The sequence below is a fragment of the Saccoglossus kowalevskii genome, chromosome 8 (genome assembly GCF_978046115.1).
Source record: "Saccoglossus kowalevskii chromosome 8, keSacKowa6.1, whole genome shotgun sequence".
Classification (NCBI taxonomy): domain Eukaryota; kingdom Metazoa; phylum Hemichordata; class Enteropneusta; family Harrimaniidae; genus Saccoglossus; species Saccoglossus kowalevskii.
The window spans coordinates 23679000-23695236 of NC_140648.1; the positions used below are offsets into that span (position 1 = coordinate 23679000).

Sequence of the window (16237 nt, forward strand, 5' to 3'; positions counted from 1 at the left end):
TATATATTAACGACGGTTTGCTCCGAATGGTTGAAATTTGGTACATGCACGCATACGTTAATAACAAAAAAATGTCCCACCCCCAAAAACAGATGAAATAAGCTGTTTTATATTTTACTTATTCTTTTAGATATCTTGCTATTTTTCTCAGTAAACGGCTGCAGATTTTGTTGATAGTATTGAAAATACATTATCAATTGGAAACCTTCTCCAGACAGTTTGCAAGTATATTGATAGCAAGATGTAGTTTTTGGTATTGTTAACATATTTTGAAATAATTTTGCATGCAACTATTTAGAATATGACCAGCCGTTTTTAGGGAATTCATTAAGAAAGTTGAATTGTTGAAAGACCATTTTTTTTTTTTAAATATTTCACAAGAATACATATTTAAAGAATGAAGGTCAGATAGTTCGAGACTATTTCAAGCGAGACAATCAGAAATTACAACACCACACTCTATCATTAAAATGCATTCCTATATTTCACACATATGTTTAGAGCAGATTGTTTTTTTTTGTTTTGTTTTTTGTTCTGTTACAGCATATCCCTTATTTTTGTTGATTATATCTATGACGGTGATAATCTGGAATCTAAAAATCCCCAAAGTAAGGTTCCAAAAATACTAATAAATATAGTTTCCATTGTCAGTATTTTGTATAACCTATCAGTATTTAATTTATGAAAGTTAAGGTACCGAACTACTTTTTTCACAAACAATGCGCTGATCACCCATTAATATGAGCCATTTACCATTTATCGGTCTCTGTGGTGACAAGTTTTGTCATATCTAAAAATTGTGATAGGGTAGATGAAAAACAAATTATATGTAGTTATTAGATTGATAATCATGGTTGTCACGAATTTCTAAAAAGTATTATGTATATTTTTATGAAATAATGCTTTAACATGATTTCCCATGAAAAGAGTTCTAAAAACGTTTTAATTTTTACAATATTTTGTACAAGTTAAACAATGCTCAAACGTTGACGACTTGTGTCTAAAAACAATATTATGTAACACGTTGGAAATATTCGAATGGGAAAATAAAAACAAAACTGTTCTTATGTAATGGAATCAATATTTTTTTTAGATTTTAAACTTTACAATCATTTTAACCATTTAGATCGATTTGCTTTCTTTATGCTTGTCTGCATAATTGAAAAGATTTATCAACAGATCCACACGTAGTTTCCCTTGTTGTAGAGTCAGAGAATTGCATGATGGATCAGAAAACTAATCAGCTACAACATAACTATTGGTAATGCGACTAGTACTGGATGTAGTGAAGTTGATATGACAGTACTCATTCATAAACCTTGAAAGAGAAAACTCACGGACATAGACGATACCATCTACTTCGGGTAAACACAGATTGCGCCAACAGTACATATTCTAACCGATTCAAAACGTTATATGAAAAAGCCTCTATGACTATTTTAACTTCAAGGCACTTCGCAGATTTTGAATTTGGATTATTAAGAGTGGATTCTAAAACAACAAATTACAGACTGTCTTGTTAGTATTATTGCTGGCATTTTATATCAATAATAACAAATAAAAAACAAAGCAGATATAAACACAAAAAAACAAGCCCCTCAAGAACTTCATAGCTAGGATACCATACACAGTCACATTAGCCACTTATTTTCAGTAGAGTCCTAACATCACACCCACTGTAAACACCAACATACACAACAATACAAAATACAATACACATCCAAGACATTAATAAACACGACCAATTACAATTCGAATTTGTATGTGAAAATAACTATAGAATTACACAACGAACGTCAAATATAAACTCGGAAATTACCTAACCAAATTTGCCAAGTGTTTCTTCACTGTGTGTTTAAAACGCAATTGATCACTTAATATTTTTAACTAATTCGTAGTAATTTATTCAATTCTCTGCCTGATATTTTTAGGACACAATCGTTCCCCTGGTGTTATATGAATGTAAATTATTTATGTTTTTCACATCCAAAATATTTACTTTACCCCGTTCTGCCCCACAATTATTCGGGGAGACAGATTAAGATTAAATCTGATCTTTTTAGTCTGATATGTAGCTTTTTTTTTCCTCAAGAGACTTTGTCAATGATGTCATGGGGTTGAAGTGTGGATGAACATATTCAGAATCGATGACACCTGACAGATGACAGGCCATTATCAGTTATGACATTTAGAGAGTTTTTTACTTAGAATAGTTGATATTTGTACAAATCTCATCTCCGAAATTTACGCTGATGTGAAGAAAGTTAAAGTAACATAAAAAATATTGAGGGGCCAAGTATACCTTTTTGAGGGACACCTCCCATTAATTTTAATTTATTACATAAAATGGAATAGTCGACCGCATCAAAGGCCCAGCATAAACCATTTTGACCAAATATTTCTCAAGTTGTATACAAACTTTCTCAAGCACTTTAGAATTAAAGCTAAGAATACTAACTGGGCGATAGTTCCCAGCGTGTGTTCTAGAGCTCTTTTTGTAACAATTGCTTGCTTGGCCATTTTAAACTATTTAAGTAGTGTATTGTTTTTTTTTACAAAACGATTAATCAATTCATGGAAGGTACTAACGTTAGTACCTTCCATGATCAATTATATATGCAATAGCCTGTGACGTAGCAGAATCACCAGTATTTTTAAAAATATCCTGCTCACTAACAGGCTTCAGTTAAAAACAACTTTAGTTTTATTTTATTCCTGTACAGATTCCAAAGAATATCCGAATTAGCGCTAGGTTTATTCGTTGAAGCGGTCAACTTACTTGGCAGATGCGAGGCTACATTAACATGTTTAGCTACTGCCGCTACACAAATTGCCGTCGATTTCTAAAATTATCTTATTATCGCATTTAGAGATGTTCTAAATTGTTGTCTTCGTACACTTCTTGTGACTACTGAATGTAATTTCACATAATGCTCTTCAAATATCATATCATATGGACCCACGTTCATTGATGAATATTCAAGACAATGACCTATACGAGAGGAGGTACAGTTGGAATGGGCGAATGCAGCAAAAAGTGAAGTGAGGTATCGCATCCATAAACTTGAGTCACGTGTTAAAGCGCGGTGGTCGTAGCGCAGCGCGTGTTCGAATTTCATGTAAATAAACAATGTATTTTACACGCGTTGTATACTCGCTATGAGTCCCATATCGAACAGGACGCGGCACGACGACCACCGCCCTTTAACAGATGACCAAAGTATGTATTCAAAAATCCTGGTACACTATATGGTATATATGTTGATGTCCCCACAAAAAAAAACAATATAGGGAATAACAATTCTACTACAATTCTACAAACCAACATCTCTTAGCATGAATGCAATTTTTACTTGTCACAAGACAATCATTATGTGAACGGATGAGTTGCTCAGCTTGTATCTGATACGTACACTCGGTCATTTAAATGTTTAGACAAGTTGTCAACAATCTTAACATTTATTTTAACTTTTGTCCACTTGCTAGAAGTGGAGAAATTGCAATAAATAAGACTTCGAGTGTAACTTCATTTCAGCATTTAAACAATTTACATGTGAATCAGACATTCTATAAACGCTACTAAACATGTTGCTATAACAACCTAAACATAATCTTAAATATATACGAATACGGCCGTGTCTATGCCGTACCAAAAGAGGTTACGTAGTCTATACGGTCGCATCTCTGTTTGTCTTTCTTTCTCTTGGTTTTTATCTACGACCAAATAACTACAGCCATGCTACCAACAACAGATTGTAATTTGGTACGATCTGTATACTTTGTCAAGAATAAGACTGATCAACACTGAAGATGAGTTCGTATGCTAGAATTTCTGATTTGCAACACATTTGTCGAGTTTTGGGGGTATATTTTTTCTACAAAAGTATCGACTTTCAAATGAGAACAAATTGTGCTCCCTTGTTGGCCGATTCATTTCTTTATTCATATGGAGCTGAGTCACTAAATAAATTAGATAACACAAAACATACATAAAAGCCAAATCCGATTTAACGCACGCCCGAAGGATATTAAATGAGTTCGATGTACTTTTGTACATTTAAGGTCAATACAGTTGTGTTGATTTATGGTATGCGTTCGCAAGCCATACACTGCACGAGTCGTTTTATTCTGTTAAACGGGATTACATGCAGTAGCAGCAGAAGCTCGATGACAGAAAATACTGGCTCGGATTCTTTATTTCTTTTCAAATTAACCCTCGCTCCTGGTTATCAAAAGTCGAGATTTGTAGAAAAAGTATTTACTGAAAAATATTTTTCACTGTGACGCTGAGAAACACGTGGTGCTAATTCCTGGATTTTTTAGGATGTTGCAAATAAATTTATTGGTATTACCGCGAGAAACGATGTTTAACTGTTTTTATTATATAGCTTTTGTTTTGAGCCAGGTTAAGAAATATTTATGTAGCTCCATAGACGCCCATGTATTATCATTAGCGACAGAGGGCGTACAATATATATGCATATGTAACATCATGTGGGATATATGCATTGGTAGGAAAACATTTAATTTTTCAGCAGATATTTTTTCGTTATATCAGGATCGTCAGGTTCTAGTTACCAACACAGAGGATGACAAATCAGGTTGAAAGGCATTCGGATGATAAATAGGCCTAGGTATTTAAGACGATATCAAATACACAACGAAAGGCGCTATTTCCCCTAAAAGCTCAGCTGTTCGATGTTCAATATTAGCATACAATTTACATAACATTGCTTATCGCAACACATCAACATGGGCGATATATTTCGAATCTCTGTTATTTACGTCCCTGTTGCCATGCAGTTCTTGCCTTTGGAGTTATAGGATAGAATATAAAGCGTTCAACATTGGTATCCATAACAAGACAGATTTTGGTCACATGATCTCGTAATGGAAATGTCACATTTTGAAATTCAAGCAATACCAGTCATTTTGTTTTTGAATCCGTGTAACACCATAGACCATACACAGATTATTACAGCGCGTTCCTAATACTCAACACAATGATACAAGTGATACCAAATGCATATACGAATACCTCATCCGGTAACAGAAAGAAGGGTTTTACCTAATGAGGTTATTCTTCTAGTAGCGAATTTGAATTATGAAATCAGTTTCCTGAAATCAGTATTTTCTGTTCCAAAAATAGCTTATGTTTTGCGGCAGCACAGAAGCGATGTGTGACCAGCATTCTGAAATACTCTGAGATAAGAAAACCCGGTTTTGACATTGACTAAATACAATTAAGAAATATTAATGTGGGTATATATATTCATGGCTTCTCAGTACATGTCATAAACCAATCCGTAGTATGAGCAAAATTTAAAATAAACTCGAAATCTAAAAACGAAAAAAAAACGTACCAAACATATAAACACATACAATATGGTGCGCGAACACACGATTACGTCAATAAAAAACATTAACGTAATACATTCTGGCTACGTGTCGTAAAGTTATAGAATTTTTGCATAACGACACTCGTGTCACCAACACCTGTCAACAGCGCATCTATATCAATATTGTCAATGACGCTTTGTGATAAGTCATAAAGCCCAAGACAGTGGTTTGTTATAATCTACCGAGCTGGTAACCCCGGGGAATTACGTACGTTTGTAACAGTATCGATTTGAAGCGCGTTCTTGCCAGCAGTCATATCTACAACGTGTTTTTTTTTAAATAGATAACTGCTCTCTATAAAGTTCTGCTTAATAGGTCTTTTGTTCGGCAAATTTGTGAAACGTTAATCTCGGAACATTGTAAACACATGATATTTATAAAAACGAAAGTCAGTAAGTGTTTACAAATCCAATTTTAAATTTACTTTCACATTTTTGTTACCCATTCATAATTACAATATAGTGTTTTATGGTGTATATATTGGTCAAGGACATGGTATCTCGGTGATTTGCCAAAGGGATATGACACTTTGTCGGTATATCTGAATCGTACTCCACAAAAGTATATGCCTGTTTACTGTCATTGGTATTTGTTTGTAAACATCCCGAAACTATGTAGTATTAGAATGTAGCGTTCGAACGATTTTGAAATAAAATAAAAATTCATGTTCTTTTTTGTCGCTTATAATGAACTGTTTAGTTCATAAGTAAAGAAATCAGTTTCACGATGGATGTCGTAAATCATGTTAATACCACTTACTCTCACTGCGTTAATGTGCGCTTGATTTGTCCAAACAGTGCTCGGACTAGCTGCTGGTCTTAAAATAAGTGTCTTGATTTAGGATCAAGGTGATCGCGAATAGATATTAGTAATACGTTTCTATGTTGTCACTGACTTTGCAAAGGTTTAAAAGAGTTTTTGCATATGTCCCCAAAGCAGGTAGTTCATAAATGATTGTTATAGCATATAACATTGTGTGTGTTCTTTCTAAATAAAAGAACAATTATATAACTAACAAGCACTGTCGTATTCATCGCGTTATGATGATACACTGGGAGACTCCTGAACGAGATCCAGATTTTGTTTACCGGTTTTATAATGTCGCAAACGTTGTTGAAAACATTTATTTTGATAGAGTAAAAAATCCATTTACAGTCAGCTTGAATAATATAATATGAGGTTATTACGAGGATACCTCAAAGTATGCACGAAGACGGTACAGCGGCAGTGTCGACCGACGGCAGCGGACGTCGATGCGACGGCGTACTGTCTGAGTACATACTTTGAGGTACCCGCGTAATAACCTTATTATTATACATCTTTTCCTTCCAAGGATACACCATGGGAATGCCGAATTCCAAAAAGTTTTGAACAGAATCAGCGAACTTCTTTGTGTGGAGTCCGGTCAAACCCTGGTGGCAGCTGTGTTTGTTTTTATTATTAGAGGACGCTTACGCGCGTACTCATTCGCATTTCCTAATATGGTAGGATGAAAATACCCCGTAAAATACCGCAAAATTACGGCACACTGTAACTTATGGCGTTACGGTGACAGATGTATAATAATAAATGTTACTGCTTTACTCATATCTACTATATGTAGTCGGGCATCTTGAATCAGCACCGAACATAAGAATAACACTGGCTGTAAATACTTTTTCCCAAATTACATATTAGCTGTATTTTTTCGAATATGGTCGTATAATAGACAAGTTCTTCAATGACACAAGATATTCAATATTTTTTGCAGATTGTGTGTGTGTGTCTGTCTGCGTTGGATATTAAATGTGTGTATCGTTTAGAAACATTTGAAGACGATGTTATCCTTAAAAGAAATTATGAATGGTTTAAAAGAGCAACAATGGACGTAAACGTGAGTGCGAAAAACTTTAAATGTCAATTTTAGTTTAATGCATAACAAACTTTCCAGTTTCCAGCAATATTTTACAAACTTCATTATGCGGGTTTTTTTTTCTCGAGAAATAACTGACACGCACGTACACACTCCGGGAATTGGGTTGCATTGAGACGAGTGAGTTATATGTCTGTCTGCGAACCTCCATTAGAGAACATATAATCCTCTTATCCGTCAAAGCACCAGGGATTACTCGAGAATGCTTTTAATCATCGTTACATAACAACCACATTTGAAAACAAATCATAAGAAATATAAATTACAGTTATATAAAGCTATATATTTTCCACTGCCTAAATTGCTAGTATAAACAAATTAATTACAGTTGTCTTAATTACTAGATTAATTAAAGAAACAACATATTGACATATTTGACATTATAGTTTTGTTTATAGAAAGTATTCATCTCAGATTAAAAATCAGTGTACCTAACCAGTTTTAATAATTGTAAAATATGGAACACTGGACACCTTGCTACAAATATATATATATATATGAGTCCATATTCTTGCCAGTATTATCTAATTATTGAACTTGTGTTTATGCCATTTTTTCCATCTTTTTGACGTCAATCAATCAGAACCTTGTAAGCGTCACTCGACCGTAACCAGCACACACGCTCTAAGTTAATGTCCTATTCTACAAACATATTGCGCATACATATATAATATTAAATAAATTGATCACGGCCAATTGAGCCGTCAATTACAGTGGCACTATTCCCATCATAAGTAGTTAAACGCGCCACTCAGGCATTCTGGTTCGTCCTGTACTACGTTTGAGAGAAATGACAAAGACGGCATACGCTTTGTTTCAGTAACACATCAGACCTGTCACGGAGACGCATGCGCACGGCACATTGCATTTTTTACGATGTCTGATTGTACAAATGCTTTCAACGTGTGACACAATGTTATCAAATATAGAGCCAGCCTCGCGAATTCCACCCACTCTCGAAACGTGTTCCGCATGCACAATCAGTTATCTATGAGTTGTTCGATATTCAGCGATGATCGAATGATCAGTACGTCACGAGTTCTTAGATGTTTGTGCGATTGATTCTGGTTCATCTGTCTTCATTTCAATTAGTGTGCGTACGTTGTTCGTGTTATGTTATATAATAAAAATCACTCATTGCGTCACTGATGGAGGATACATAATGTTCCCAGGGGCAATTGTTGGCTTATGTTGTTACCATTTTGTTGGTGCATGTTCTTATATAATGACGTTTACGCAATCTCAACTACAAATTATAACGGCCTTGCGATCCGTGACTCCGAGCGTCAAAAGTTCTCAAATCGACCAGTTGGCGCGGTGATACGATAGTCGAATTTTAACGCGACGCAATCTAGTATGGGATGGCAATTTAGTGACGTTGTACTCGGCGCTGTACTCGTTACGACCATCTCAGACTGTCCTTACCTCATTGTTTGTATTTCTATGGATATACCTACAGATAAAGAATAATTAACAAAGAGAGAAACTAGCCACTTATCCACTGCGTGCCCTCTCTTACACAGTGAAACATCCTTCAAGATTCTAATAGGTATTTCAAATATAAATAAATTTGAGTATTCCCATTGGGCAAGATGAAGTCTCGTCTGCAAAGTTAATGCAATTAGACTACTATGTTTGTGAGGTAATTGTACCAATTAATAATAATAATAATCTAATACGGACTCTCATCTTTAACTAATTGGCGCAAATTATTTGCCCTTCGATTCAAGATTTCAGTAATTTAAGCAATATGATTCTTCAATTGAACCAATTTGCCAACTGGGCTGATCGCAAAATTGATTTCATTAGGAACCGAGCTCATTGAACTCGCCCAGCTACTTTTAGACTACGCGGTTTTCAGGAAGGTCACGAGATAACATATTGTACGTTTATTCTGATTGGTAAACCCCCAATCACATGTTTTGTCGATTTCACAAATGAATTGATGATAATCACATATGAATTAAATGTTACATTCAACGGACTCGGGACCACGTGTTAGTTCACGCTATTAGAATAGGTATGGCTTATAGCGCAATATTATTATGTTTTTAGCTCTTACAACATTCAACTAATAACTAATCTTAATGTTTGTAAATAATGATGGTAAATGGTCTACATTATAGGCAGAGAATATATAATTTGTACATAATATATGAAGTCGGCATTCGGTATTTTTTTGTCTCGACGCTCAAAGAATCAGGTAAACATCAAAGCAGGTAATTATCATTCAGGATATTGTAAACACTTGCATATATAAAGTGTGGTGAATGATGATGTTTCCATGGAAACTCATCTGGCCTCTGTATTTTTTTCTTCAAAGAACTAGAATCTTATACAATCTGTAAACCGTCATAATATCAAGCGATGTTAGGCTTGAGGAATCACGTTTTCGTACAATTTTGTTAAAAATTTAGCTATAAATCTGAGAAACTTAGCTTTCCCTTTGCCTCTTTTCAATTGAGCTCTGCGTTTATAATTTTGTCTGGCTTTTATTTGACTTTATAAGTAAAGGAGTTATTATTGTTTGAAACCCAGATGGGTATATGAGACTTAATAGGTAACATAAGATTTAAAATAACATAGTAGTAAAATATATACTAATATACTGTGATACAGAAAAAAAATGCATTTTCCATTTTAAGTATGCTTCTTTAACGATTCACAATTCTAGAAATAGGTCAGAATAAGTCTACAAATTAGCATATATGCCTCGGGCGGTATTATTTTATTGGAAGCGTGACTGGTGATATTTTTTGGAGCGTTGTAATGAATGAGGATTTTTTTATCTAATGAAACTTGTCATTGCGGGACACAGATTATGATTGATTTGTCATTCGCCATACGTGAGTAGCAAAACTATATCTTCCCATTTAATTATTTAAAGACCACCACAACCCACATATATTATATGACAGGGATCGATAAGGTACACACGACTTTCACTTTCTGATGTGTCAAGTTTTCTTCTTATAGTTTATCTAATGGCAGCCATTTTGTTTGATTTTTTTTTAGATTTAGCAATACTGATGGGGATGGTTCATCTAGAATTAAGAAAAAAAAGAAACACGGAAAAGATATTTATGTGAAAATTCCATGTAAGCCTCAATGGTAATCATAACACGACAGCCGCTGACCATAAATCCCATTAGACATAGGATGCCAACATAATTACCATGGCAACGATTTCATCGCTCGGGTGAGTAGTACTTATTGTCGTATACAGACGACTTTCAAATTCTGATTTATTGTCCGGTACAATTCCTTTTACTTAGCGACATGAAATTAATCCAATATAGGCATGTTCTGCTATGATATTTGTTTATTTATGTTGTCCACTAATACGTGTTGTATTGACAACAGCATCATGTCCATATCAACTAGACAAGATGACTGGATGTTTCATTTGTGTATGTCGTGTTAGATATAATACATATGGTGCCATTAGTTTGATCATTTAATCGCGGCTAAATAAGAACAGTCATAAAAAACAATGAAGAACATGATATAGATCAATCGGATTAAAATCCGATGAAAACTTCCATTTTTTTCATTAATATCCATATTTTATTCATTCTTTTTTATTTATCTGTGTATTTTGTGTGTGCGTGTGTGGTGGTTGGGGGGATTCTTTTTCGTAAATGTGTCTCTGTCGCCATCTATATTTAAAGCCCGCGTGCGGACCTTTGATGCTATGAGGGAATTTGCCCCTTTAATTTATTTATTCATTTTTTTATTATTTATTATTATTCTTTCATTTATTTTACAGATATTATGTTATACTTCTACTTAAATCTCCATCTCAGTGGCATCAATAACACTAAATTATCCACGGGAGCTATATTATTTACAAACTAACGGTCCGGGCTTTTTACGGTTTTGAAAAACGCTCGTGTGTGGAATGGAGTGTCCAATAGACGTGTAAAATTGATGTAGACTGCTCAGTCTGGCAGCCTGGAGTGAGGGCAGTATTGATTGATGTGGGCTTCACACCTCAGTCCCAATACTAAGAATACCCTTGATGCATTCGATTCACATACCGTGGTGTGTGTTTTTTTAAAGTAAACCATGCAACGTAAGTTGGTGTAATATAAATACAGCTATATACTAGTCATAGGCCATTAGTGCAATACATATAATGCTCCTGTCACAGGTTGTGAATGCAATAACCAACAGGCAGTCAGAATAACTTTTTAATTGGCATATTTCAAGGAAATGGACATATGACTCTCTCAGAACGCAATATGCACACACCATGAAGTGGAATATTAATAACCACATTTCACAATGCTTTCTACATGCAGTTTGACAGCACAAGTTGCTGGTAACACAAAACGTCCACGTGTTAATTCACATTAAAAGGAGTCGGGTGGGTGTCAATAAGTCATTACATATAGCCGTAGAGCGTCAAGTCAATTGCAATTGCAATTATACGACGCCAACGACGTTATTCGTATAATACAAGATTATATACGTATACAGCAATACTAAGTAGGAGAGCAGATTGGGAGAAATCATCAAAAGATATATCACGATAAGTTCAGTTAAAAGAATTTCCTTAAAGTATGTTTAAATACAAATGCTGCCTTTGTAACAAAACTATGACAGTTGATCTGCCATTTCCGCCTCCGCCGAGAGTTGCATTGAATAAGACGAGACGGTGTGTTATAACTCTATGTCGGTGAATCGATTTCCTTTTCTCTCACTCCACCTCACACAGACAGAAATATGAGTGTCTCGTTCTCATTAGCCGGAAACTAAACCTTACCCATTTTAGGATTAAAAACTAAGGGGTCGACCATTTGAAGTCACGGAGGGGCAGGGCGATTGGAAGATTTGTTGAAAAAACATATGTGCAAGCTATATAGCAAAAACAAAATTTAATTACATGCAAGGATTTGCAGGAAAAAATGCTGGCAAAGTTCAAAAAAAATAAACGCTAACTAAGGCACCGCGAAAACAAACACTCGTACTCTTCCGGCCACAACCCATGGTTTCACATGTTTGACGCCTAACACGACTTGTCCAATAAAATAGAAATGAACAGAGAGTTGATGCGCTAAAAATGAGTAATACAGATCGTGCTGGTCTCAATAGCGTGTATTAGTGTGGGTTTTGCGAATAAACAGACACTTTATTGTTGGCTGCATTGAGAGTTTGTGTGTAAAGTCACTGGAACCATGTCATTCTGCACGCTATGCCACGTACAGCGCGAACTGACCATTTATGTTCCCGGAGCGTCTGTGACGTCAGCGCGACGTGCAAGAGATGAATTGACACTCCGTATAGTCATTGATTTTGACATTTTCTATCGAGGCTTCATCGCCGAGATCGGTTGCCGTGCCAACAGGGGTGCACGCAATACTATGAATTATGATGTTAAAATCAAGCCAATATAACGAGCATTTTCTGCGTTAAATGTTTGCCACAACTATTGTCGCGTCTGGAACTCAACAAGCTACGAAATGAATGGAAAGCTTTAAATCAACAAATCCAACTAAATTGGATGCATTCTTTGGAAAATTGAAAAATGCTGATTAAACATTGATAACTTAATACTCTTATTTTGCATGTCAAATCGGGTGATATGTTTTTTTTAACCAGCAGCACATTGGAGAATTTCTAATGTGGCATTCCCCCTTGGGTCATGAAGCGACTGAAATTAAAGATTCTAGTTGCTGTCCCTAACTAATTCAACGCGCCAGACAATGAAAGCAATATACGTTCATATCCTTTCATATGTGTTTTTTTATTCAGCATTTCATCTAAAATCAATAATTGGACGTGAGATCTAGTACCAGGATTAAAAAAACAAAAACAAAATATATGTGTAAGCATCGACGCATTTAGGTATATTAATATGTCTTTGTTCTCCGTTTGTTTGCCGTGTAATGCCATGTAGTAGTGGATTTGATGGCAAGCACGCCACCACGTAAATGTCAATTTAACTTAAACCTTAATAATAAAGTCGAATAAACACAAAATCACGTAAAATAAAAAAAAACATATTAATATACACTACATGAAAAACAAAATACGAAAGTAACAAAGTATTTTGTTTAACATGGAAGTCGAGAAGAAAACACCATAAAATACTTCCAAATGGGGATAACTACAATCCATTCATCACGACTAAATGTTCTGTATACGTTAAATATTCACATACTGCAAACGCGTCAAAGTTGTGAACACTAAAGGTAGGTATCACTTGCAATGTACAGACAGTAGTAGTATTACGTTTATGTGTGTGTAATTTAAAGCATTGTGAATATGTCCACTCGTCCCACTTCATTTAGACATAACACCATATTCAAGTTTTCATCACCGACGTTTAAAATCAAGTGTCAAGGTGATGGATGACCAGGAGTCAAAATATGTGAATACCCAAATATGACACTTTGTTTACTTGTTGTCATCAAAACACTCACGTGCCAACCGTCGCAGTATACATCCATGATCTATGCTATTTCCTGAACAGCAATTACAGGTGCAAGAGATACAATTCATGCGAGACATATACTTTAAATGCATGATCTGCACATCAACTAATTCTTTCACTTGCGCGCAATGCATTGCAAACATCCTCTGAAAACTGCCTCAGTTGTCCCATGACTCTTGTTTAGGATTTATCTATATGTTCTTTAATTATGTATTATATTCTATTATAATTGATCGAGCAGAATAGAAAATGTTGGAGTCGGCATTACGTGAGGGCGGCTCCTTGACATCACTTCAGATGTGAATATGCATATAGTTGATCACGAATGGTGCACAAATCCATTTTTTTTCGGTGAACGTTTGTAGATTTCCACTGACGTAATTTATTATGTCCAAGATGCACCATATAATAAACAATTATAAACCTTTGGTTACAAATTGTTCTTTACGTCCATAGAAACCTTTTTAATTCCTGTTTCTGCTTGCATATTTTGTTATTATTACAATACAATATAACAGACGTTTTACGATACACGAGGTCAATGCACATTTCAATAGAAACATGTCGTCTACGTTGTCTTTATCATAATTTAGTTTATTGATAAATTTATATAGCGGGTATTATTGGTACCATTTGAGTTACTATCGTTATTAAAGCTGAGTGGGATGTTTTTACGGCACAATGTAGTGACATTACCTTCCGCGTCAATGACGTAAATAAAGATCCTTGGAATATACGAAATGTACACTCTGAGTGAGAATATATGACGACGTTGAGTTAATCCAGACGTCGTTGCTACGACAGTGAAAGTTATGACTTAGCTCAAAGGTGTGGGCAATTAACTGCAGATCCAAAGAAGAGGTATACGGGAAGATAGTGCCAGGCTAGTTTAATGAATATGGTACGTCTCACATCGCCTTTATTGCTGCAAACGTCAATTGAGTTAGTGTGTGGTCATCAATCCTACGTTGATACTGTGTTAAAACGTGTTCTCTTTTAACGTGCAAGCGTTTCATTTCAATTTCAATTCAATTTATGTAGGGATTCAATTTTCCCGGTGACGCTACAATACGTCGTGCTTTTCTCGAACAATGCTTTCTTTCGACCAATATTTAATATAAACATTAAGTGTATTAATGTGATTATAAATATGACACAATGTGTAGTTGCAGATATAGTAGAGATTGTTGAATGGTTGTTTTAATCTTACATTATTAAATTAATAAATATATTAATAATACATGCATATCAACTCACCATTTTTTTTCTATTTCCCAATCTACTTTTGAAGTTACGCGTGACGACAATTCTGCTTTAATGATAACGTATTGCTTTAAAAATGATTCTATCTCTCGAAGTTGAATATACGATTTTACCAATACCGCACGGCGTCGCTATATTACATTATAATAAGCTATTACGTGAAGGACATTTGGCACTTTACATTCACTTACCCGAATCCCTACTTTTTTGGTGTCTAGTAAGGACAGATAATGAGTATAACACTTTTTTAATGAAACAAATAAAGCTCAAACTGGGTCCAATTTTAGTCAGATTATTGTGGCTAGATCTTTCAGGCCAACACAAATAATTATGACGTAATAAAACTCATTTTACTACACTTATCCGAGTAGAATGCTTGATTCAATGAAAAAGTTGGAATGCCGATGTATTCCCAATTAATGCTATCAAATGCATTTTGTACAAAGGTAATGTACATTTTCAGCAGTTCACGCTAATAACAGTCGAACGTGTACCTGCACAAACCTGGTGGCATAGTATATGTATACTTGATGGAATGTCGTAATAGTTGTGTAACAGCCAACTGGGAACAAGGAAGACAAAATGGCGGACAGTTATAACGTATTCCAACAAACACACCACGTGACACAAAACCCCGAAGTGGTCTATTGTTTAGAGCGTCCGTTACTTGACTTTTAAAAAGGAGATTGATGTAGTGATTGAAGGAAGTCTGTATTAGATCTCGAATATCGCACCACAAGAGTCTTCGGATGTTAAACCATCTTAACCTTTTTAGAGCCATTAGCAAAGCAATTCCATTTCTTATAGCTCATTTCACAATTTACACTTTATGTATTCCTTAGTTCCGGCGTGGGAGGAACTCGTAAAAATTATAATTTCACTTTTCCTGTACATCATACAGAGTAAAACGGTTTACGTTCTTTAAGAATATTCCTATAGTCATATGGCCGCATTGGCTAGAACGTATTGACCTTCTGTTCATTTCCGTTCTTGAAGCTTTCTTTTTTGTTAAACCCTGAAACTACTAGTCAATTTTGATTTTTCTGTGCATATCCAAGAATGCCTGACAACATTCGAAATTGATAGTGCACCAACAATTCTACATCTTTAAAATAAAGCCCTTTTTGTGAATTGAGTGCATGATGACAGTCAAACTACGTGGCTAATCGCAATAAGCTTTTGCATATATATTTAATAAATTGGTACATATATGTTACACACAT

At 35.0% G+C, this 16237-nt stretch overlaps 1 long non-coding RNA gene across 1 annotated transcript; it reads left to right on the forward strand.

Moving 5' to 3' along the window:
• Positions 1-9467: 9467 nt before the first annotated feature.
• LOC144349468 (uncharacterized) lies at positions 9468-10379 on the forward strand. Its single transcript, XR_013419958.1, has 2 exons — positions 9468-9531; positions 10328-10379. It is a non-coding gene; the product is annotated as an uncharacterized LOC144349468 (long non-coding RNA).
• Positions 10380-16237: the final 5858 nt, after the last annotated feature.